This window comes from Theropithecus gelada, chromosome 8, assembly GCF_003255815.1.
Source record: "Theropithecus gelada isolate Dixy chromosome 8, Tgel_1.0, whole genome shotgun sequence".
Classification (NCBI taxonomy): Eukaryota; Metazoa; Chordata; class Mammalia; order Primates; family Cercopithecidae; genus Theropithecus; species Theropithecus gelada.
Window position 1 is genome coordinate 57,101,799 of NC_037676.1, and position 27,100 is coordinate 57,128,898.

Here is a 27,100-nt window from a genome sequence, read left to right on the forward strand (position 1 = left end):
CTGTCCATCTCTTGTTAATACATAGTTGTGTTGTTTGCAGTTTGACTGTTACAAACAAGCTGAAATAAACATTCTTTTTTTTTTATTTTTTTGAGATGGAATCTCACTCTGTTGCCCAGGCTGGAGTACAGTGGTGTGATCTCGGCTTACTGCAACCTCCATCTCCTGGGTTCAAGCAATGCTCCTGCCTCAGCCTCTCGAGTGACTTGGACTACAGGCTCATGCCACCATGCCCAGCTAATTTTTTGTATATTTAGTAGAGACGGGGTTTCACCGTGTTGGCCAGGCTGGTCTCAAACTCCTGACCTCAGGTGATCTACTCGCCTTGGCCTCTAAAAGTTCTGGGATTTCAGGCATGAGCCACCGTGCCCAGTCTGAAAGAAACTTTCTAATGCACAGAAGCAAGAGTTCTTCTAGGAGGGTGGTTCTCAACTGGGAGCAAATTTGCCCCCTAGGGACATTTGACAATGTCTGGAGACTGTTTTGGTTGTCACAGCTGGTAGGTGTTATTACCAGCACCTAGTGGGTAGAGGCCTGAGATGCTGCTAAGCATTTTACCACACACAAGACAGTCCCACAACAAAGAATTATCAGGCCCCAAATGTCAGCAGAGCTGAGGCTAAGAAACCTCAGGTTCTAAGGTAAATCCATGGAAATCAGTTGCTAGGTAGGTCAAAGGATATGATCAAATCTGGCTCTCTAAGATAAACTACTTGTTTCAAAAGTGATTCTACTAAGTTTTTCTCTTATCTACAGTATATAAGAATTTCTATTGCGTCATATGCTTGCCAACACCTGGTACACTTAATTTTTGCCTTTATTTTACGTAAGTTGGTATAAAATAGTATTCTGTTTGGCCCTAATTTGCATTACCCTGATTTCTAAGAACAGTGAGCATTCTTTCTTCTTTTTCTTATCCTTAACTGAATTTCTTTATCTGTGGAAATACATGTTCTTTTCCATAATATTTAGGGTAAAGGCAAAGGTCTTCTAATAAAAAGTGATTTACAAAAAAGATTTTTAAAAGGTAGCAGCGTATTCCACACACAGGTAACAGCCCCAAAGAGATAGCCATTCCTAGCCAGCCATCAGGGACCAGGTCCTGCCACCTTGCTATTCTTCCATCACCTAAGTCTCCTCTCCTCTGTGTGGTCAGAGCTGGTTACAGCACATGGAAAAGAGGGAAAGTCCCCTGCAACAGTGTCTTTTGAGTATGGGAGATGGCAGCTGCGCATATGACTTCTGGCCACATTTCATTCCTGAGAACCTAGTCACATAGTGCATCTGTGGCTGCGGAGACATCTGGGAGATGTGGATCTCTCCCATTGCAGAAATGCCAAGCAAAGGAGAGCAATTAGCAGTTACTGGCACCATGTCTTCTCTAGTTATTGTTATATTTTGATGACTGAAATTCTTAATTTTAAAGTAGTTTAAGAGTTTAGTGTAATTTTTAAATTATCTGCATATTTTGTGTCTTATTTAAGAAAGTCTTCTCTACCACTAGAGTATTCCAAATGGATATTTTTATGGATATATGTGCACAATCATGTGCTTCATAATCATGTTTCGGTTAACGTGGACCACATATGTGATGGTAGTCCCATAAGATTATAATGGAGTTGAAAAATTCCTATTACCTAGTAACATCACTGCTGTTGCAATATTGCAGTGAAACACATTACCTTTTCTATGTTTAGATACACATATACTTACCATTGTGTGACGGTTGCCTACAGTATTTAGTACAGTAACATGCTGAACAGGTTATAGCCTAGGAGGATAGGCTATGCCATATCACCTAGGTGTGTAGTAGGTGATACCATCTAGGTTTGTGTAAGTGCTCACAAAGTTTGCACAATAATGAAACCGCCTAATGATGCCTTTCTTAGAATGTGTCCCTGATGTTAATGACTACAAGTTTATACATCCACATACATATATGTTAAGTCTTGTTGTTAAAATTTAAAATTTTACTCCATCTGTAATTGATTTCTATGTATGATATGAGGATGGAATCAACTTACATTCTTTTCCATATGGATCACCAATTGTATTACCACTGTGTATTGAGTACTTCATCTTCACTTGAGAGCTCTACAAAGTCATCTTTATTTTATACAAGGAGTCATTGTTTTGCATACAATCTATATACACACATTTCAGTTGCAATGATTTACTTAACACAAGTCCCCAAACAGCATAGTTCAAATTTCAGCTACCATGCTCTAGTAACTGCAATCGCATAAGTACAAACTTTGCTGCTAGCTTTTTAGTCTGCAAATCACTATGTGGATAACAGATGCACATTCTCATCAGCCACCAGTCACATCACTTCTTCCAATGTCTGTCTGTTGGTACTGGGTCATGGTGCATTTGTTATCAGTATATGCCTAGACAGCAAAGTGTATAGTTGTGTTGCTTCCTTGTTTACCAATAATGAATCCGTGTGACAGTTTATAACAATATGTAATTGAAAGATGAAAGTGCATCAAAGGAATGAAAAGTGGCAATGCTGGAAGTGAAGTCCAAATCTAACATAAATGGAGTTATATACAAAATTTACCACTATGAAAGTGTTGACATTGCCACCATTTGAGAGACTTTAGATTCGCAGTAAGAGGAAATGAATGAGGGGAATTGATACCCATGGACGAGGAAGGTGGTGGTGACAAAAAGGACGAAGGTGTTGATAAAAACTTCCCTTAAAGGAATTCTGAGATATTTTATGACGTTGAAAACACAAAGAAAAAAAATATTGTAAGCTGATCCAAATTTAGGAGTTTAATAATTTGCTAAGATGCAAAAGATGCTTCCTCTGTATTATAAATTATATGATGAGAAAAAGAAGGCAAGCACCAAACAATTCCTACGTTTTTTCTTAGAAAAAAATAAAACATTTTAATTTTCAGTGTTTCCAATGTTTTAAATTATAGCGCATTAAATATTAGTGTTGCTACTTTACATTTTTGTAGCAATTTTAGGTTCACAGTAAAGATTTTTTGATGTTTTGAAAAAATGTTTAAAGATCATCAAACAGTCATAAGTTTTCCCTGTTGATTATTAAGAAGGCTTGCATAGTTTCAGCTTGCAGTTCTTATTATGGTTGCACACTAATGTGCAGAGCAGAGCTGCCTATATCAAGTTTGTGTGAATGGGAAAGGTTAATTCTGAATTCTTTTTCTGTCCCATAGTCAATTTATCTACGCCAGCCCCAATTCCACATTGCCTTGATTGGTATAGATTTACAATAAACGTTGATAACTGGTAGGATGATTCCCCTCCCTTACTGAAGATCAGAAGTGCTTGTGATATTCTTGGGCCTTTATCATCCACATGAATTTTATTACCAGCTTCTGGATTTTCATGTAAAACACTATGGTGAATTTGGTTTACTTACACTGAGGTTTTTAATTAGTTTATGAGGAACTGACATCTTTATGATATCTTCCTACTTACCCATATGGGATAGTTCTCCATTTATTTATGGCTTTTTTTGCTGTCATTTCCTACATTTAGATGATTTTTCTATAAATTATACTACATCTGATTTTAAATTTACTCCCAAATTCTTAAATTTTTATAGCAATTCAACATTGTGACTTTCATTAAATTATGCTTTTTAACCTTTCCTCTCTGGTTAATAGAAATACACTGGATTTTTATATATTAATTATATTTCTAACAATTTTTCTCATCACTCTTAATTCTATATTCTGTGATTTCTTTGGGTTTTAAGTCATATCTTCTGTGAATAATGACAGTTCTGTTTCTTTTTTCTATACTTATCAGTTTTCCTTTTCCTTTCTTCTGTCTCTCCTCTCCTTTCTCCCTTCTTCCCTCATTCTCTCTCTCCCTCCTTTCCTTACTTTCATTTTTTCTTTCTTTAATTGTATTGACAAGTACAGTAATCAATGATAACTTCTAAATTTTCACTATTAAGAATGATGATTGATTGTGACTTTCCATTACTATTTAAACTTATAAACCTTCTATGGCTTAACATAACTGAAATGCATTTATATGAATTTACTTCTCTCTTTATTCTTGGCTCATGTGCTTTTAAATAATTTTTTAAAATTTTATAGAGAGTTTGGGTCCCTATCTTCTCTTTTCCTCTGCTTCTAGTACTCTGAGTAATTAGGTTGCTCACTCACATTTTCATTTCTCCACTGGCATAATTTGCATGTGCATATTTTCGTATCCTGACATGTGTACTTAAAAAGGAACATTTGGAGGACCTATGAATAAAATCATAATGCTGGTATTTTTATGCTAAAGAGTTAAATAAATCTCTTTTGTCAACTGACACAGGTAATGGATGGTTTCTCGGGAGTATTGTTGTTAAGTCTGAATATGAAGACAGCAGTGAAGAGGTGCTGTTTCCATGCAACAGGTATGCTGTTAATGCATTATTATGCAAAATTATGCTCTCTTTGTCCAATTTATTCCACCTGTGTCCTCCAGCATGCCTCATCCCAGCTGTTGGACAATATCATTCCCTCCCTGAAAACCAGAGCTGAAGGTCTTCTCTCCTCAAGAAGCTGTCCTTTATCAGCATTAGTAATTCTCTCTTCTTTTGTAATCTCTAACATTTTTCTCTTCTGAAAAAAGTATGCTGAAATGGAAAGAAATTGGATTAGGACTTGAAAAACAGGTTCTTCTTTCTGTTTCTAAAAAACGTGCTAAGCTCCCTGCTAGTACTGTGAACTTGGGTACCACTCTTCACTTCTCTGAGGTTCAATGCCCTCATATGGAAGATGGCAATAATACCTGTTTCCCCTAGTTCATTTGAATCATTTAAACTCAAATTATGTTATATATGTGAACTGTGAACTCTAATGCATTGTACTAATGTGGCGTAGCTGTAATATAATAGGAGACTTAAGTGGCAAGGGTAACTGTAATTCTTTGGCCGTGTGGTCATAGGTGAATCACTCAAACTTCTGATTCTCAGTTTTCAAAGTTTTATGAGAATGATTAAATATTCTCTACCTACTTTATAGAGTTATAATAAGTAGAATATCAAATACACCTTAAAACAAAATGCACTAAACAAAGAAATTATGTAGTTAAGTTCCCTCCATTATTAATCAATCTACAGAATATGTCGATCCATTTGATCAGTCATTATGCAAGTAGTAATGGAGCACCCACCATATCGAGAAGTGGGGTAGATAATGGAGATCCAGCAATAAGGCAATCCAGGTTCTGTTGGCAAGGACCTATGGTCCCCACATGGGAACATGGGAAATGTTAACGATATGAGGGCCATGGGAGAGGCTTATATATGCTGTGAAGACCTGGTGTCAAGGTGCTATATCTATGTGAGTGCATGTTCCTTGAATCTAGAGAACTCATGCATTGTACATATTAATTTATCCATCCATTTATTTATGCGAAAATATTGCATGCCTGCTAGGTGTCAGGTACTACACCAAATCCTAGAGATTTAGAGATAAAAAAGTGGAGTCCCTGTCTTCAAAGAACTTCCACTTGATGCTCAATTAGGGGAGGAGGGATGTAATGCTACATGAAGCTGGAGAGCTGAGTATGCTCCGAGTTTAGCAGGTGGCTTGGCATCACTATTCCCTAAAGTGAGGGACACTCTTCAGACATGCAGAGAAGCACATTGGTTGACTGACTGGATTTTACCTTACTATAGTTTTAATTCTAGGAAATAGTCATTCCTTTGAAACTTAATAAGGAGTTGCATTTTGTATGAACAAAATGTGTAGCACTTCTCTGATCATCTGTTTGTTTCTTTTCTCAATGCACATTCATTTAAAGTGCATGTAGTAGTAGCTATTGCCATTTTATGAAATTCAAGCTCTAGGAAGAGACCTTGTATTTTTATTTTTGCAAGAAATCTTAGTGAATAGGGAATAAAAGGGGCAAAGATTGAAGTTTTTAAGCACCAGATTTGGATTACAACTGCATTACTTACTAGCTCTGGGAGCCTCAGTTTATTCTTATGTAAAATGGCAGTCATGACACTTATTTTGCAGGGTTGTTTGAGGATTTCAGACAATGTATATAAAGTACCTACAAAAGTGTCCTGTAATTATTAGAGGCTCCATGATGGTAAATGTTATTGTCATAGAAGCAATTTTAAAGAAATTTTTAGACATGATACTATACATGCAAATGAAGGGAGAAAACACACCTTTGTTTCTAGATCATGTGTCTAGTATTTAGAACTCTCAATAATTGACTAAGTTTTACTTTTTAAATATTGTATCTGCACAGTCCAATATGGTAGCCACCAGTCACATATGGCTAATTAAATTTAAATTAATTAAAATCGAATCAAATAAAAATTCAGTTGCTTGGTTGTACTAGCTACAATTCAAGTGCTGAATAGACACAGATGGTTACTGACTACCATATTGGCCAGTATATATACAACATTTGGTTTTATATCACATGTACATATTTGGTATCATATGAAGCTGTGTTTAATATTTTACAGTATAGTTTATTGCTCTAAATGTGATGGTACCAATGAAATCATGTAAGTAGTAAATATAAGATTATTATTTTTCTAAATGTGCCACATTTAGCAAAGTCAAAAGGCATCCAGGGTAGGTGATAATGGTCACATTCTCTTCCAAGCCAAGATTAATTTTACTGGCAATGCAAAGGAGTAGAAATCAAGATGGAGGCGACGTATTTCTACATTTTAGAATAATTGCAAACCTTAGAGATTGGATTTATAGAAACAAAATGATGCAGATGAAAATATTTAAGATGTTTTATTGTATTATACTATCATATGGAATGATATGCACACAGGCATATCATTGCACTGTTATATTAACTTAACTACAGCAATATAAACTATTTTCCTTGCCTTTTCTCTCTGAGGACCTAGGGTTAAATAAGTAATAAAAATGTTTTCTTGCTATTCCATCAGAAGTGGAAGAAACCATAGATAGCATTTAGTCTTATGGTTTGACAGATGAGAAAACTATGACCTAATGAGATTAATGGCGTGCACACCTCAGACCGGTTAGTCAGAGAGCAGGGAGGGGCTCTTGGTTCCTCAGCCCTCTGGAAAGTTTTAATTTAGTATCTATCAATCTGTTGTTTTTATGATATAACTATGATTTTGTGAATTATCTTCTACTGAAGAATTCCCTGCACAAGATACCAAGTTTGCTATAAAACTGTTTTGTCAGAAAGTTCTACTTTCTGGAGCGTTTGGAGTGTTTAGATGACGTAAGTTTTACTGTCTTCCCCAGCACAGGTTATCAGCTACTTAAATGCAAGTCCCCTCCTAATTATGGGAAAAGAAAAGGTCTCTGAAAAGGAAGTTATTTATAACTTTATTTGTGGAGTTTCAAAATAAGCAAGATATAGAGGGGTTATATTTTGTGTTGTGGGAGCCTCTAAGATTTCCACACCCATCTGTTGTATTGCCGTAGAGAAAAATCAGAAGAATACCCATCACCAGCATTTACTGAATGCTTTCCAAGGAATAGGCTTCGTGGTAAAGCCAGAACTGCACACAGATACTCATTTGATCCCCACAGCAAGCCTACAGGTAGACTCTGTCATCTTTATATTTCAAAGACAATTTCCTTGCCTGAATATATTAGTAATTGGAGTCAGGATTCAGATCAAAATATATTTGACTCTATAACTGTACTGTTTCATATGGGAGCCACAAGCCACATATGTGTACTGAACTGTGGCTCTTCCAATGTAGGTATAAGATATAGTCCAGATTTCAAGAATGTAGAATAAAAAAAGTACGTGATATAATTTTTATACTGATTACATGTTGAAATAATCATCTTTTGAATGTATGAAAATTCAGAATATTAAATTTACCTTCTTTTTACTTCTTTCCATATGCAGTTTGTATTCTACTTCTCTTGAAGAGTGCTGTCCTAGAGTCTGAGGGTTTAGCCACTATGTATACCTGTCAGTCACATGGCAGGAGAGAAATAACAGCTACCACTAAGGAAACTCCAAGTGAGAAATTTTGACTATGTTAGAATGTTTGTGATGTTACCAGAGGACTTTTCTAAAAGCCAAAATTTTGCAGTGAACCAATATGACCTTGCAACTTGAGTAAAGGAAAAAGGCTTGCCGAAGCTGGACTGCTAAATAATCTGGTGTGGCTTAAAATCTTAAATCCTTTTTTAAAATGCCGATCTCTCTAAAGGCCTCTTTAAATTCTTTCCATATATATTTTTTTCCTTTCTAACTAATGAGCCTTCTTTCAATGCTCTCTCATATTAATTATCTTCTTTTTTCCATGGCAGATGGCTAGATGAGTACCAAGATGATGGCGAGACCCAGCGGGAATTGCTCGCAGAAAGTAGCCCCAGTACAGGAGGAGAGACTGGGTCCATCATCTCTTGAAAGGGCCCACTTGGGCCTGTCGCTCCACTATGCTTCAAAAGGCTACTGATCTGATTGTGACAGTGCATTTTTCTTTTGCTTGGGCTGGAGCAAACACCTGGGGAGGGTCAGTTTGTGCTGGACCCACTCATTGTTTCTGAGAACTTCCAAAGTTGGGAGGATGCACTGAGTCTCGGCCACAGCTGACCAAGATCCTCCCCTGGTATCTGGGGTGCCCATACTGCTGCTGCTCACCTCCTCCTCCTCTTCCTCCTCCTCTTCCTTCTCCTTTTCTTTCCCTTCCTCCCTCCTCTTCCCCTCCCTCCTCTTCCTTCTTTCTTTTCCTTTTTCTTTCAGAAAATCTGACTTACTGCTAAGGTTACTGAAATGTTTAAATAAGTAGCCTTTGTAGAAAATAACTGAAGAGGTACCTAATAACATTTGATGTACGAAAAACACTTCTATGCAACCTATGTTAATTTTAAAGTGGAAGTTTTATTGTTAGACAATGGTATGTCTCTCTCAGAATTAGTGGTCATATCAATAAGAAAATGTAGAAAGAACCCAACCAATTGGGTTACTGTGTGTTCCCAGTGCACGTCCTGTGGGTCCACTTGCAGTTTGGTCTTTGAGCTGGCGACAGAGGCCTGCAGGCAGACAGCAACAGAGTGCGGGGCAGACATCTCACATCCATCAGTCACTTTTTCTCATGAAACCTCAAATACTTGTCAACTCGGTGCCACAGGCGCCTTCTTCCAATCTGTTAATTTGGCACATGAGCTAAAACTCATTTGCCAGCCCAGGAGAGGTCAGGATGTGGCTTTCAATATCAAAGACACCTGTCTTTGAATCTCTATTTTGCCCCTGTGAGGTAGATGCTATCATCACCCACATTTTGCAGATGAGGAAACCAACACATGGAAAAGCCAAGTGACCTGCCCAAGCTTAGAGAGTGGAATGAGCAGGAGAGCCAGGATGTGACCCTACAAGTCTGACTCCAGAGCCCATGTGCGTCCACACTGTGACCTTGGCCCTCCTGCCTTCCCTGCGTGTTTTTAGTATCCTGTGAAATCAGGCAGAGGGGCCAAGGAGGCAAATCTTGCATACCACCTTCATGATTTTTGTCATCTGCAGTAGTACCTGTACTAGTATATGCTTGATATTTTCTTCCTTGAACTGGGTATAAATCAGTTTATTTACAAGTGAAGAGAGCTTGGCCTCATCCTAAACCATATTCCTAATATCCATGAAATCACTGACTTAATATGTAATTACATTTTTTCCTAAAACACATTAAAATAAATCTATGTCTAACAAAAGTTTTAAGTTAGACTATATGCTAACTAAAATTATCTTATCAATATCCAGTAGTGGGCACATTTCACAATTAGGAAAAGCAAGGTGTGTGTATAAGTGTGTATATATGTGTGTGTGTGTCTATGTGTGTGTGTGTGTGTGTGCATGTGTGTGTAGTATTTAACTCTGGCCTGGCAGATCATTATTAGTAAATAATGTTCAATAAGTAGATGCTGTTGTTATAATGGTTTCCCTTTTACTAACCCATGACCAAGAACTAATCCCTTCCTTAGAAACGGTAAATTTTTACATCTGAGGATGAAAATACATCAAGAAGACAGCTTCAGTGAAGTTAAAAACAGCCTTTTTTTTGTCTAAAGTGACCAGTAGACCATATTAGAGGTAAGAAAAATAAGTACAATAGTTCCCCCTTATTGGTGATTTTGCTTCCTGAGGTTTCAATTACCAGAAGTCAACCACAGTCTGAAAATATTAAATGGAAAATGTCGGAAATAAACAATTCATTCATTTTCAGTTGCATGCCATTCTAATCAGTGTGATGAAATCTCATGGCATCCTGCTCTGTCCCATCCAGGATGTGAATATTCTCTTTGTCTTGAGTATCCATGAATCACTTAGTCCTAGTATTGCAGCGCTTGTGTTTGTCACCCTTATTTTACCTAATAAGGACCCCAAAGTGCAAGAGTAGTACTCTAGCAATTCGGATATGCCAAAGAGAAGCTGAAAAGTGCTTCCTTTAAGTGAAAGGGTGAAAGTTCTTGTCTTAATAAGGAAAGAAAATAAGTTGTATGCTAAGGTTGCTAAGACCCATAGTAAGAACAAATATCCGTCAAATTGTAAAGAGAGAAAAATAAATTTGTGGATGACATAAATAGGGTACAATACTATTCATGGTTTCAGACATCCAGCAGGGGTTTTGGAATGTATCCCCCAAGGATAAGGGGGACCAGTCCAGGCTGCACAGAAGCTTGGAGAATCACCTCTTGCCCTTGATGACATTTATTTCATGGTCCCCTGCACAAAGCGGAACTGAACAAACACACTCATTTACTAAGCAGAAGCTTGTAAAGCATCTCCTGTGTGCCAGGCCCAGAGTCAGACACTGGGAATAAACTGGCAAACAGCATAGTCATTTTCCCTGCCCTCTGAGGGGCCAGTGTTCTAGCAGGGACCTGAGTGAATAATGTGCATGCTGCAAACAGAGCAGAGGCGCGCTGCAAACTCGTAGGCCCTATGGAGGGAGAGAGAGCTTGTGCTCAGCTTTGTATGTTCAGTTCTTGGCATACCAAGAGCTATCTGCTAACTCGCAGGCCCTATGGAGGGAGAGAGATCTTGTGCTCAGCTTTGTATATTCAGCTCTTGGCATACTGCCTACTTATAGTCAATGCTCTGTGTCTATTAAATACATGAATCATTCTTGCCTTACCATACAATACACCTTATTAGAGATTGAAATATTAAATGATTCCCAATTCAGTTTATATTTGTGCAGAATAAGTATTCACAAATAATTATACTCAGTGCCTCTATTTTTACAAACTCTGCTGCAACAATACAGTTTCATTCCAAGCATAATCCTGCCCCTTTCTCCCCACCCTGCCACAGTTCAGATTGGAGTTGTCTATTTCCCAATTCTATCCAACAGCACATTTACAATTCTCTTGAGGGGGTAGGTGATGTAATACCAATCGGATCCATTTTATGTGGATTCTTGTTTATTTTATCCTTATAGTGCTCATTTGTTAGACATTGTCCAGATTCTGGGACTGTCTCAGTCCAAACCCCTTATATAATAGCTATTCCTTGAAAACTGGAAAACTAACATTGACGCTATATTTATTTCTAGGTTTTCAGAGAAAGCAAAAAATTATTGACAGAGTGCACAGCACAAAGGCAGCAAATAGATTCTTAAAGGTTGGGTGAAAAGAAGCATTTTGGTCATGTCGTTTGTTTTTTCTTGTGGAGTGAATGATGTAAAACCCTCATCCATAAACCTGACATGCGTATCCTTTAAAAATGCTGGTAAATGGCAGACAAGTGCAAACACAAAGACCAGAAAACAAAATGTGGCCCATTTCATGGAGCACCACAATTGTCTAGCACAACCCTTGTGTCTTCACGGGTTTGCTTATATCTGGGTTAAAGGCCAGATGGAGCGAAGAACACTTTTATCTGATGGATGCATCTTCTATTTTAACCAGCAAGTTATTGTAATGGTGCAATGATGGTATGGATGGCCTTCAGGTGCTAATGTGTTTTCATATAAACGTTGCAAGCAGATTTAAGTTATGTGTTTGTTATAGCAAAGGATGATGTAGCTTCTTTGTGGCTGTAGGTAAAATAATGTCTTGGACAGCTAAGCTAATTGTTCTTTAATATGGAGAGAGGCTCTCCAGAAAGCCCATCAGAGTTAGGTTTATCCTGCAGTCATCAGGGCTGATAATACTTTTGGACAGTTATATTTTAAGTTACATTTAGAAGCGAAGAAACACTGCAAAGTAGGCTGTCCTCCACATCCAGGTAAGCTAATATTTTTTACATGGAGGTTCCTTTTCATTCTTTCAGGCAGTGGGATAGAGTATACTAGAAAAAGACCCCTGGGTTCTGAAATTAATCTCGATTCTCTACCACAAAGAGTGTGAAGTCCTAAGAATGTAGCATCAACTTCCTTGGGCCTCTGTTTCCAGGCCTCTATGAGGATGACTAAAGAGTACCAATTAAACTGATTACTAAGCTTATAAATATGTCAATTACTTGATTATAGGGTCAACATTAATATTTGCAAGCTTATCCACATCAGTTGATTGAAACTTTGCAAACACACCATTCCCTAGGACTTTGCCCATGTTGGTTTCTTTGCTTGGAAGGGCCTTCCCTTCTTGCCTGGAAAATTCCTATTCATTTTCTGAGACCATGCATCAGTTTTGCATCAGTCAAAACTAAGGCTCCCCCCATCCTCTGTGTTTCCATATTACCCTGTCCTTCTCCCCTTACTGTAATTAGCATTTTGCGTAGTGATCATGTATCTCAGTTCACAAATTCAGAAATGTGACAAATATTACTTCTTCCTTTTTCTGTATGTCAGCTTAATGTTCAGCTCCTAATCTCTGTCACACAGATTGGTAAAAATTTCCTGTTATTCCTTCCTTCCTTCCCTCCTTCCTTGCTTCCCTCCTTCCTTCCTTCCTTGCCTCCCTCCCTCCCTCCCTCCTTCCCTCCTTCCCTGCCTCCCTCCCTCCCTCCCTCCCTCCCTCCCTCCTTCCCTCCTTCCCTCCTTCCCATCCTTCCCTTCCTTCCTTCCTGAGACCGACTTTCGGTTTCGCTCTTGTTGCACAGGCTGGAGTGCAGTGGCGTGATCTCGGCTCAGTTGCAACCTCCGCCTCCCGGATTCAAGCGATTCTCCTGCCACAGCCTCTCAAGTAGCTGGGATTACAGGTGTGCACCTCATTTTCAAGCATAATTGAGGCACGTTCTCCTTTCTAAGGGGCAGCAGAATCCTAGAAGCTTATACTCTGTTTGGAGAGAAAAATGCTTTTCCTCCAAGTCTGTCATTGTCCCTGCCACAGTCTGTTTTCTCTCTGGACCACTCACGCAGTACTAGACTTTTTGGCATGGCTGAGAACCCAAGTGTCTCAGGACACTCCTTTCTAGGCTGCTCTGCAGCCCTCCCCTAAGAGGAAGGGTGCATCTCCTCCAGGTCTCTCCTTACTCGAACACAACAGATCTCACGGGGATCCCGCTGCTCTGGGGCTCACAGACCTCTTTTTTTCTGGTAGATAAAAATCTCTTCTCTTTTCCCTGTTGTTTCTCCAAAGCCCTGTCTGTTTTTCCTCCTATATCAGTGTAACTAGTGTAAGTTATTGGTTTTTTTAAAGTGTTTTGATTTTTACAGAAGACTGGATGTTGTTTCTAGTATGAATATGATGATGGCAGACAAAAGAACTTTCCCCTTCTGTTTTTATTCAAATTAACAAAGAGAATGGAAAACCTATGGTCTCCCAATTTCAGTGAAAGCAGTACTTAGTGAACACCTGCAAACTCCCGGGTATACAGTGTGTGGCCTGCAAAAGCCACTGACACAGACAAAAGCTCGAGGGCCAAGCAGTGGCAAATCTCAGAAAGTGCCAGCAGAAGTCTACTTCCCAAGGTTGTGTGGCCCACTGGGAGGTACAAAAGCTGTATTTTAATTGATAACAGCTGGAAAAGATGTGTCTGGAGCCTGACAGAGAGGAGGGTTGAGATTAGGCGGAAGTTGTGTGGAGGAAGGTCGAGTAGGGAATGTGCCTTTGAGGTCGTTAAGCGTTAAAGAGTTCCCACAAATAATTTTCCAAGGAAAAGGAACAGTACAGAGTAAAAACAAAGCTAAGCCTTAAATAAAACAAAAAAACATTAATGAGTATCAGCAGAAATAGCATATATCTGACACAGCCTTTGGATATTGGAAATGTCAATATAGATTATAAAAACATCTATAGCACTACTTCAACAGGTTTAAAAATATCTTCTGCTGTAAAAAACTATGAAATTAATCTAGCATATTGAAAAGTAAAACAACCAAACAAGACTTATGGAAATTAAAAAATAGAATGCGTAAAATTTAAATCTGAGTTTATGTGTTTAATGCAAATTAGGTTCCGTTGAAAAGAAAATTTGTTCACTAGAATATAAACTAGAAGGAATTTTCTAGAATGTAGCAGAGAAAGATAAATAAATGATATGTATGATGGGGAAGTTTCCAGAAGTGTTGAAATATATCATTTCACAGATTCCTTAATTTCCAGGAAATCAATAAATTTCAAACTGGATTCAATTAAAAATATCCACACCCAGAGAAAATGTAATAAAACTGTTGAGTATCAAAAACGTACAGAATATTTAACAAACAGCCTGAGAGAAAAGCTAGTTACCTTTAGAGAAGCAGAATGTAGAAGATCAACAAAGAAAACCAGGGAATGGAGTAATATCTTCAGGATGCTGAAAAATTATAAAAATAACCTAAAATTTTCTAGCCAAAGAAAATATATTTCCAGAATGAGACCAAAATGAAAATATTTTCTTTTCTTTTTTTTTTTTTTTTTTTTTTTGAGACGGAGTTTCGCTCTTGTTGCTCAGGCTGGAGTGCAATGGCATGCCACTGTCAGATGCTGATATATATAGATGGGGAAAGATTTCGTGGCAGTGTGAAGTCTTCCAAAGCACTTCAAATTGTATCATCTTTACAGGGTTCATTTCGGTTTTTTTTTTCTGACGGAGTTTTGCTCTTGGGGCCAGGCTGGAGTGCAATGGCGTGATCTTGGCTCACCACAGCCTCCACCTCCGGGGTTCAAGCAATTCTCCTGCCTCAGCCTCCCGAGTAGCTGGGATTACAGGCATGTGCCACCACTCCCAGCTAATTTTGTATTTTTATTAGAGACAGGGTTTCTCCATGTTGGTCAGGCTGGTCTTGAACTCCCGACCTCAGGTGATCTGCCTGCCTTAGCCTCCCAAAGTGCTGGGATTACAGGCATGAGCCACTGCGCCTGGACTAAATGAAGATATTTTAAAACATACACACAAAAATTCTCAGAGAGTTTGCTATTAGTTCCTCACTAAAGGACATTCTAAAGCACGTACTTCGAACAGAAAGAAAGTGACTCTGGATGTAAAGACTGAGATGCAAGAAGGAATGATGATTGTGGGAAGTAGAAAATATGTAGACACATCTAAAATAACATTGGCTGCATTGAAGTATTGTTAAAAATAACATGAGATAAAGTTGAAACAGGAAACAACAAATAACACATAAGTCTGTGAGTTGGGTGGGGGTAAGTGAAGCACTGTATTCTAAAGCCCCGGGATGATCTAAAAGGAGGATGGAGGTATTCGATTTAGTATGCTTGTTTGAATTTCTAGGGCAACCACCAAAAGAATAAAAACAGGATAAAATTTCCAAACAAGTTTAAGTGTGGTGAAAAGGTTTAATCCATCAGGAAGATATTGTATAATTTTAAATTAATGTTACTAGTAATATAGGCTCAAATGACATAATACAAAAATAAGCATACACACAAATAAAAATAGATGCAGCCTGTTTTACATACATAATAGTACAAGGAGATTTTAAATATGTACTTCTCTTGGTAACTGGGAAAATAAGGGAGAAAAAAAGTGTTAAAGATATAGAAGATTTAAATGACATGATTAAGAGATGTGTAAAACTGTGCATCTGGCAAATGCCAATGCCCATTCTTTTCAGATATATATGTAACATCATAAAAATTAGGTATGGTTTGGGCCATAAAACAGTCATAAAATTGAATGAAATACAGATACATCAATAACATGGATGGATTTCATAATAAATCATAATTTTATAATGTTGAATAAAATAAGCCAGTAACACAAATATATGAATGTATTTACATTTATATAAAAGTAAAAAGCAGGCAAAATTTTCACAGGTAGTGTTTTCTTACATACATATATTATATATAAAACTATTTTTAAAGGCCCAACAGTTATTACCAAAAAGGTCAGGAAGATGGTGGTGCCTTTGAGAGAAGGCTGTGGCCCACGGGGGGCCTTCCAGGCAATTGACAGTGTTCCGTATTTAACCTTTTTTTTTTGATGGCTACATGAGTGTTGATTTTATAATTATTCTCTACGCTTTCATAGATGTTTTTGTGGTGAAATGTACATAACATAGAAGTTAGTATTGTAGCCATTTTTAGGTGTACAATCTCGTGGCATTAAGTCCATTCACAGTGTTGTGTAACAATCACCACCATCCATCTCCAGAAACTTATCATCGTCCCAAACAAATGCTTTGTGGCTATTAAACAATGTCTACCCACTCCTCTGTTTCCTGTAGCCCCTGGTAACCTCTGATCTACTTTCTGTTTCATTAATTTGCCTAATTCTGGACATTTCATATAAATGGAATCATGCAATATTTGTTCTTTTGTGTCTCACTTTTTTCATTAAGCATAATGTCTTCAAGGTTCATCCATGTTGTAGCATGGTTGAGAATTTCCTTCCTTTCTAAGGCTGAATAACATTCCATTGTATGGATAGACCACATTTGGTTTATCATCATATATGTTTTCTGTAAATATCTGTCTTAGTGTTATATCTCACAAACAGAAAAACGAACTATAGAAAGACATACAAGAAAAAAATTTTAAATAGGTTGTCTGTGGTAGAGGAGGGACGGGAATAGGGAGAATGAAAGACAAGAATAGAAATAAATCTTTTGTGCCACTTGATGGTTTTGAATCACTCAGTTTATCACCTGTATAAAAAATTAAGAATGAATTATTGATGGGTTAAAAAATAGAATAAATAAGACTTAGTACTTGGTAACACAACGGGGTGACTATAGTCAGTAATAATTTAATTGTACATTTAAAAATAACTAAAAGAGTCGAACTGAATTGTTTGTAACACAAAGGATAAATGCTTGAGGGGATGGATACCCCATTTTCTGTGATGTGATTATAACGCACTGCATGCCTGTATCAACGCATCTCAAGTGTCCCATAGATATATATGTATATATGCCTACTACGTATCCACAAACATTAAACATTTAAACAAATGAATGGTTCAATGAATAAATGATTGAAAATGAAAGGGGAGTATCTTAACTACCAACGCACATAAGGGACAGATGTTCAGGGAACCTCAGCCTTCCTCTTTACCAAAATTATCAGGAAAGAGAGTGACCTAGCCTGATCTCCTGCCTGAAAGGAGGGGACGGAGGAGGAGCAAATGAAAGAAGTCAGGAATTGACAGCTCAAAACTGTTCCCGTTATATTAGTCTATTTCTCTCTCGAGAGCAGGACTTTTTATCTTATTCATCTTTGTTTTCTGGAGCACAATGCCTGGGTCAGTACAGACACAAAAAAGTTATGTGTTGCTACTGGAAATTAAAATTTAGGAGTAATGAAGATTAATAGGAAAGCTGAGAAAACTGAAATATTTTGGGAAATTCATCTTGCTTGCTTTTTTTTTCCCCCAGCAGTTTTTGTGATTCTGTGTTCACCCAGTGAGACACTCTTAGAAAAAAGATCTGTGAAGTCTCTTGTTTAGCCCCGTGTCACTGTCAGTTAATAGGAAGGGACAGGCTTCTCAGAAAGACTTAGGAAGTTAGAAATGTATGGTGAAGTGACAATGACAATCCCAGCAGTGGTGACTGGAGCACATCGAGAGTGCTCACCACTGTCGTCTGAGGGCTCTGACCCTGGGCATTTGGCTGGCAAAGCTCAATGTGGCGTTTCATCAGGGGCAACTAGCTCACGTAGACCCCATGAAAATGCATTCTGACTCCCAGAAATTAAGCACCTGTTAGGAATATTACACTGATTACCCTATAGAGAAAGGAAGACTCAGATGGGCTTATAAAGTGTCCGTTTTTGTAAGCTTTCTGGCTCTCTAAGTTGTGTTGCTACCAATCTCCCCATTGTCATTACTTGTGTACCTCCCTAACTTATTTTACTGCTATTATTCTCCTGTTGGAATTAATGATTACTGACTTCTTTAATTTTAACAATAAAATTGGCGATTGTTGGAGAGAGGTCAAATTTAAGCATCACACAATCATTTCAAAAGATTCCCTAACACTTAAAAATCCACTCCTCAACTCTGCTTTTTTATTTCACTGATATAGCTGGAGGATGATGTGTCAAATTGAATTCCACAGGCCCTTTATTAGTGTTTACTGCATTTTGCCTGCCCAGCACCCATTCCTGCTCCTAAGAACAGCCCAGTTTCCTTTTAAAAAACCAGCTCTTCCTAATGCAAAGGACTGTATTTTTCTCGCTCTGTCCTTTTGGCTGAGGGCAAGGCTTGTGACCCAAGCAAAGCTAATACTTTAAAACTTTAAATCTTCAATGGCCAAGAGACCAAAAAATGGTATTTTTGCCGCACACAACAAAGGGTCTCCTCTTCCCCACAACCAGAGTGTTTGTTGTTGAGGTGTCTGCCCTTGGGCCAAGTGAGCTGTCTGGGTCCCTCCCACCCTGCCACACTGGCCCCCCACCCGCAAGCTAGTCCTGTCAAGTGCCTTCCTACAGTTACTCAAGATTTTCACGTTGGGTGAGGTGGCTCACACCTGTAATCCCAGCACTTTGGGAGGCCGAGTTGGGTGGATCATTTGAGATTGGGAGTTCGAGACCAGCCTGGCCAACATGGCGAAACCCTGTTTCTACAAAAAACGCAAAAAAATTAGCTGGGCGTGGTGGCATGCGCCTGTAATCCCAGTTACTCAGGAGGCTGAGGTGGGAGAATGGCTTGAACCTGGGAGGCAGAGGCTGCAGGGAGCCAAGATCTCGCCACTGTAATCCAGCCCGGGTGACAGAGTGAGAATCTGTCTCAAAAAACAAACAAACAAACAAACAAAAAAATTCAGCATTACTCTTCCCTCCGATTAATTAAAGAATTCCAACTAATTCAAACACTTTGCTCAGCCTGCTTGGGTCTTACGTCCTTTTTCCTCCATCCTGCAGTTTTTTCTGCATGCCATCCCTCTTTTACAGACCTCAATCACTGACCCCTCCCATCTCCTCCCATCTGCTTCCTTTAATTCCAGCCTTGAGTGTGTATGCTGGCATAAGCATTGTTTTAGGATGGAAGTCCTTAAACAAGAGGGTAATGGGCTTTTGCTTGTTGTGTTTTATTACGTTGAAGATTATGTGGAAATAAACAAAAGCTATCCAAATGACAAAAGCAAATGCTATCTTTTCTGACCTTGCTGTAGCAAGGGAGTCAGCTACCATTGCTTGTGTTTTGGCAGAGACTCACAGGCAGGCAGACGGGTGGAAAGGTGGAGAAGAGGAAAGGCTCCAGGTGTGCCCTGATGAAGCTGTTGGCCTGGGGAAGCTGGAGGTGGCTAACTAGCTGGGGCATCCTATGTAACCGGTTAGGAGTGCATATTTGGCTTTTTCTGGTTGATCGTTAGGTTCAAGTGGGAGCAGAAAACATGGAATCTGATCATATTGATCTCATCTTGACTGCTGGGGGCCATTGCTACTGAAGTTGTATTTTGGCTTCCTGGGTTGGTTGCTGCAGAGTTTGGGGTTCAGAATTCTATTGTCATGTACAGTCTGCTTATTGTCTCTTTGTTTAATCCAGACTCTCAATTAGCACTTGAGTTTTGTGGTTTAGGTTACTTATATTTAAGACACTTTCTCTTTACTTTTATTCCCCAACCTCTTATTTTCATTTCCAGTGCAAAGGAAATGAAATGATAAGAAATAAAATTCTTTGCCCAAAGACACCCGTTAAAACTGAGAGTTCTAGTTTCTAATTGCCTGGCATTTTTGTTTTGTTTTACTAAATGGAGATTAACTTTTAGTTGCTCTTTGTGGTCTCTAAATGCAGGTGATCAGGACCTGCATATGAAAAGGTTTTAAAATTCCTTCTGAAACACGTCATCGACTTCTGAATACATTTACAAATGAGTCTGCAAAAATGACTAGGTTTTCTTTCCCACATGACTCCCATCAAGATATTATTTCCAAATGTGCTTATGCATAAGAATGACCTGGAAAAGTGATTTAAGATGCAGACCCCCACTCCTCCTGTAGACTTGATGTACAAGACTCTCTGGAGGTGGAGTCTGAAGCTTTTTGTTGGTTGGTTTGTTGATGTACAAGAAAGCACCCTGGGTGACTCTCATGCAATCTGGCAGGTACTGGTCCTCAGGCTGACATCTGGCAACCTTTGAATTAGGAATTTCACTGCAACATGTTGGTGAGACTGACACTGTCACATCATTTACCCCTTTTGCAAATGTTGCTGTTGACAGCGTGTGCACACTTACATTGTGTTTCCTGAGGTTTGAAAATCGTGCAGCCTGGGGGATTTCCAATTTACCATTTTGTGTGTGTGTGTGTGTGTGTGTGTGTGTGTGTACTACTCTTGGAAGGGGAGACAGATGAAGGCAAAGCATGTAAGTCAGGAGGTGTTACTTTTGTCCTTGCCAAAGGTGCTTTCCTGAACCTGGAACAAGTACGAAAAACAAAGCTTCACAATGTTAGAAAGTTCAAGGAAGAGCCGAGCTGCAGAGCGCCTAAGCACAAAGGCATGTAACGTTTCCCAGTTAATTTGATGAAAGGAGTTGCTCTATCAATTTAACCATAGTGCTTAAAATAGCTTTTGCTCTAAATTCTTTTCAAGACTGGCAGTGCAAAAAGAGACAGGAAACATTCCATACTGTGTCAGACAATAAGTCACTCACTTCTTCCAGAGTTGTCCTTGACTAAATGTTAGAGTTCCCCTCAAGACTCTCCTGCCACAGTCCACACACTCAGAGCAGGACAAAACCCAGCAGATGGGGGCTGTGTTGCTGGTGCAGCATTTCTCCCTCTGGAGGGGCCCCACGCTGACCACTCCCCTGTTGTCTGGATCTTTAAAAGGGATTGTCATCAGTGAAGAAATGCACTGTCACTGCCAGTGGGTGTGAGTTCTGGAGGTAGCCCTAGCTCTTGCAGGCTATGATATCTGGAAATGCTGCGTCAGTAGGATACCCTTGATCACTTCATGACACCCTGACAGCTCAGACACAAAGGTCCCATGGGGAGGTGTCAGCAAAGGACGTTTCTTAGCCATCAGCTAGTCCACAATCCTTAGGTGTGGCCTCATGTATCCATGTAATCATTCCTTCATTCAATAAGCAACATAAAGCATGTGGTGTCACCTCCTATGAGAGCTCATGCTTCTTCGCACCAGGGTGCATGCCCCACTCACTTGCTATGCTCTGAGCTCACTGAGCTCGAACGGAGGCGACACCAAGCTGCGTGCAGAGATTCTGACTTACGGTGTCTGTGCCTGTGATCACAAAGTGCACTCAGGATTGAGGAGCCCTTTCTAGAATGGTCTAGGATTCTCAATTACAGTGTAACACATGCTCCCTCAACCTTGGTGCTGATGGGAACTGCAAGGACCTTGTTACTAATCATAGATTCACAAACAGAGTTTGAAAATGGTTTCATGTTCTTTATAAATGGAAGCAGACTCTGTCACTTATTGGCATTTAAATTATTATGCTCTGTTCTAAAACATTTGCTTGAATTTTATCATTTAACACACAACCCAAGAGACACAGACTTAGGTCTGTAGTAAAGATGGAACACTGAGGCACACAGAGACTAAGTAATCTGTTTGGTTTATCCCACCCTGGGTTGTCAGATCTGGGATTCAAACTCCATGGTTTCCCATAGGGCACAGAACCTGTTGCATAACCATTTGTTTGAGGCACTCCGTCTTCGTCTTCAGGGATCTTGAGCTACTTTCCAACCATTTTATCCTGAAGCCAACATGAACTTGCCTTTCGTTGAGTGTGGTGCATCCTCCCTTCTGTGCTAGGGAGTGCTCCTGCAATCTGCATGTGTTTCCTTTTTCATCTATCTTCAGATCATACCTGTCTTTCAAAATCCAACTTTCTTTCTTACTATTCCTTGAAAGTGTACCATCCAACAGGTCTAGTGTCCCTGACTACATCTTTAGTATTTAAAATATTGGCCTTGGAGAAATACCATTTGACCCAATAATCCCATTACTGGGTATATACCCAAAGGAATGAATATAAATCATTCTATTATAAAGATACATGCACACATATGTTCATGCAGCACTATTCACAAGAGCAAAGATATGCCCATTAGCAATAGACTGGATAAAGAAAATATGGTACATATACACCGTGGAATACTATGCAGTGATAAAACAAAATGAGATCGTATCTTTTGCAGGGATATGAATGGATCTGGAGACCATTATCCTCAGCAAACTAACATGGGAACAGAAAACCAAACACTGCATGTTCTCACTTATACCTGGAAGCTGAATAATGAGAACACACGGACACATTGAGGGAACAACACACACTGGGGCCTGTTGGGGGTTTGGGGTGGAGGGAGAGCATTCAGGAAGAATAGATAATTGATGCTGGGCCTAATACCTAGGTGATGTGTTGATCTGTGCAGCAAACCACTATGGTACATGTTTACCTATGTAACAAACCTGAACATCCTGCACATGTACCCTGGAACTTAAAATAAAAGTTGAAGTAAATAAATAACTAAAAGATTGCCTTTGGGTTTGCCTTGTAAATATTTGGGTCAATAGTATTATATAGAGCAGACTGATTGAAGAAACATGGCCATGTTCTCTGTTAAACTGATACAAATAAAGAACTGTCATGCAGAGTTAAAAAGAAAAATCTCAATTAAACTTTTAAGTTAAGCCATTTCAACTTGTATTGTACTATGATATTGTTGCAGGAATTTTCCTTAGTTCCACTACAGACGGGGTCTTTGTCAGTCCCACGGTCATGAAAATTTAGGCTCGCAGATGGTTTGAAGGGTGAGTAAGACAGGATTTTATTAGGTGAAAAGGGAAGAAAAGGGAAAGCAGGGATCCTCTGCAAGGACAGAGTCCCTGCTAGAGTCATATTACTATCTGTAAAATACAGACTATTTGCCCTAATTTTGTCAAAAGTATTCCTCTGGCTTTATCTCATGGTTGATATTTAGATTGGTAATGTTTGTTTGCTTGTTTGTTTTTATAAATTCACCTTTCCACTTGAGAGCACTTACTATTTCTGCTGTCTTCATGATGAACAAACTCTATGGTCTCAGATGATGAGGACAAGGTATTGTTTTCAGTCAGCTTGAAAAATTCTGGTTTATGTTAAAAGATGACTTGGTTGCCTATGTTACTTTCCTTGAAGTTCTATGGTTTCAGATGTTACATTTAAGCCTAATACATTTCAAGTTATATTTTGTATATGGTATAAGACAAGGGTCCAGTTTCATTCTTTTACATGTAGATATCCTGTTTTCTCAACACCATTTATTGAAGAGGTGATCCTTTCTTCATTGTGTATTCTTGGTGCTGTTGATGAAAATTAGTATACCATATGTGAATAGGTTCGTTTCTGGGCTCTCTATTTTGTTCCATTGGTTCACATGTCTGTTTTTGTGCCAGGACCATATTGTTTGTTTACTATAGCTTTGTAATGTAGTTTAAAATCAGGGAATGTGATGCCTCCACCTTTGTTCTTCTTTCTCAAGTTTGCTTTGGCTATTCTGATATTTTTATGGTTTCATATGAATTTTAGAATTTTTTTTCTAGTTCTGTGAAAAATGCTATTGGAAATTTGATAGGGACGGAATTGGATTTGTAGATATTTAGGTACTATGGACATTGTAACAATGATTTTGGATATGACACCAAAAAAATAGACAACTAAAGCAAAAGTGAGTGAGATTACATAAAACTAAAAATCTGCACAGCAAAGGAAACAGTCAACAAAATGAAAAGGCAGCTTATGAAATATGGGAGAAAATATATGCAAACCATATATCTGATAAGGAGTTAATATCCAAAATATATAAGAAACTCATATAATCCAAAAGCAAAACAAAACAAGCAACAACAATAAAACCCATATAACCTGATTTAAAAAGGTGGCAAAGAACCTGAATAGACATTTCTTTAAAGAAGGCATACATGTCAGCAGGCATATGAAAAGGTGTTCAGCGTCACTAATTATCAGAGAAATGCAGGTCAAAACCACAAGGAGATATCACCTCGCATGACAGAATGACTAATCAAAGAGACAAGAAATAATAAGGATGTGGAGGAAATTAAACCCTTGTACACTGTTGGTGGGAATGTAAATTGGTACAGCCATTATGGCAAACGGTTATGAAGGTTTCTTTAAAAATTAAAAATAGAACTAACATAGAATCCAGCAATTCCACTTCTGGGTTTATATCTAAACGTAATAAAATTAGTATCCTAAAGAGATATATTCTCTCGCATGTGTACTGCAGCATTATTCACAATAGCTAAAGTATTGAAACAACTTAAGTGCCCATTGATGGATGAATGGGTAAAGAAAATGTGTGTGTTTGCGGCACTATTCACAATAGTAAAGACTTGGAATCAACCCAAATGTCCATCAGGGACAGACTGGATTAAGAAAATGTGGCACATATACACCATGGAATACTATGCAGCCATAAAAAAGGATGAGTTCGTGTCCTTTGTAGGGACATGGATGCAGCTGGAAACCATCATTCTCAGCAAACTATCGCAAGAACAGAAAACCAAGTACCGCATTTTCTCACTCATAGGTGGGAATTGAACAATGAGATCACTTGGACACAGGAAGGGGAACATCACACACCAGGTCTTATTGTGGGGAGGGATAGCATTAGGAGATACACCTAATGTAAATGACGAGTTAATGGGTGCAGCACACCAACATGGCACATGTAAACATATGTAACAAAACTGCACGTTGTGCACATGTACCCTAGAATTTAAAGTATATATAAAAAAAAGAAAATGTGTGTGTGTGTATTATACATATATAAATGTCAATAATAAATACATTGGTATTCACTGTATTGTGGTACATATATATGTAGTACATATATTAAATACAAAGAAAAAATATATGTGTTATTCAGGCAAAAAAAAAAAAAAGAAAGAAATCTTGCCATTTGAAACAACATGGGTAAACCCAGAAGACATTATACTAAGTGAAATAAGCCAAACACAAAAAGACAAATACTATATGATCTCACTTTTTAGATGTGGAATCTAAAAAGGTGAACTCATACAAACGGAGTAGAATGATGATTGCTAGGAATGAAGAGTGGGGAAAATGGGGAGATGCTGATGGAAAGGTACAAACTTCCAGTTATAAGAGAAACAAGTTCTGGCGATGTAATGTATAGCACTGGTGATAATGGATATGTTAATTTATTTGATTGTGATAATCATTACATGATGTATATGTATATCAAAGCAGTCCGTTGTATGCCTTGAATATGTACAATCTTTTTGTCAATTTTTTTAAAAAAAGATGACTTGGTTTTTTTCACTTAACATAATGCTTCTGAGGTTCATTTATATGGTTGTATATATTATTAGTTATTTCTTTTATTACTGAATAGGTGTTCCATTGTATAGATATACCACAATGTGTTTATCTATTTATCAGTTAGCCATTAGGGTTGCTTTTGTTTGAGACTATTATTATAATAATAAAGCTGCTATAAATATTTGTGCAAAGGCCTTTGTGGAGACATCGCTTCTCATTTCTTTTAGATATGTGTTTAGGGGTGGAATTGCTTGGTCATATGGTAAGTGTATGTTTAACTCTACAAGAGACTGCAAAATTTTTTAAAATATGGCTGTACCATTTTACATTCTTACCAACTATACATGAGAGTTATACTCCCTCTTCTTTCCCTTATACTTGCTACTATTAGTTGTCAAATTTTAGCCATTCTAGTGTGCATTGTGGTATCTCATTGAAGTTTTCATTTGCAATTTTCTAGTGACCAGTAATACTAAGAATCTTTTCAAGTGCTTGTTTTTCATCCGTATCTCTTCTTTGGTGGTGTGTCTCTGCAAATATTTTTCTCCTTTTTTCATTAGGTTAAGATTCATTTTAAATTATCTTTCCTTCTTTTCCAAATGTTGATTAAGAAGAGGATGTTCTTATCTCTTTACCCAGATTTCTCGTGTGCTTAAAATGAGAAATACTCTTCTCTCCTGGTGCCCCACCATCTACCTTTTAAAACCAGGATAAGAGAAAAAGGAACCCTTGGGAATGTAGTTGGAAATATGAGGAATTATATCCCATGTCCCCACATGTCCATGAGGCCACTTTTGCATTCTCCATTCTATGCTTAGTCCTTCCCATGTGAGTAAAGTTGGCACAAGAAATTGGTGAGTAATATGGGAAGAAAATGACCTTTCCTGCTCCCTATCGGGCAGGTCTGGCTTTCCAGTGAACAGTCATTCTCCCTTTTGGACACACTTCTGTCAGTCCCTACTCTCATGACTCAGCAATGAGAGACAGACAGTGAGCAATTATCCAGACAGCTGGCCCATAAGGGTCTGCACTGGGGACCCAGTGTCCCCAGGGTAAGTCACAGATTGGTATCTCATTGGTGCATCGGTGCTAAGGCATGTTCTCCATTCAGAATACCAAGTATAAAGCTATAGTTTGAACCTCATCTGCTGCCTGTGTCTTCTTCTCAATTTATTTGGAACCCACTGGTGTAAGGAGTATAACTAGCTCCTGGTGATTTCAATGCAGTCTTGAGTGCATGCACTGTTTATGGGGTGTTGTCCTTGCTCCCTCCCTTCCATTCATTCTGTAAATATTTACCAAGTACTTACCATGCTCTGGGTACTGAGGCATTAGAGCTTTGGAAGTGTAAGTGCTTGACCTTGGAAGATTAAAATATATTTATATGGGAAAAGGAAAGGAAACATCTATATTATACATTTTCTTACAGCATCTTTTTTACTCTGTGTCACATCTACTTTCTTCACTCTGCCATTGGGTAAAAATAGAAATTTTTTATTCAGTCTTTCATTTCTTTAATGCTTAGTCTATGCCACTTCTCAAAATGTATCCTTCACA

At 38.4% G+C, this 27,100-nt stretch overlaps 1 protein-coding gene across 1 annotated transcript in view; it reads left to right on the forward strand.

Moving 5' to 3' along the window:
- LOC112630252 (lipoxygenase homology domain-containing protein 1-like) overlaps positions 1-8,295 on the forward strand; it is a 121,773-nt gene extending 113,478 nt beyond the window's left edge. The window contains exons 10-11 of the mRNA XM_025394415.1: positions 4,312-4,393; positions 8,271-8,295. The gene's annotated coding sequence lies outside the window, so the exon portion shown is untranslated. The remainder of the gene's footprint in view (positions 1-4,311; positions 4,394-8,270) is intronic.
- Positions 8,296-27,100: the final 18,805 nt, after the last annotated feature.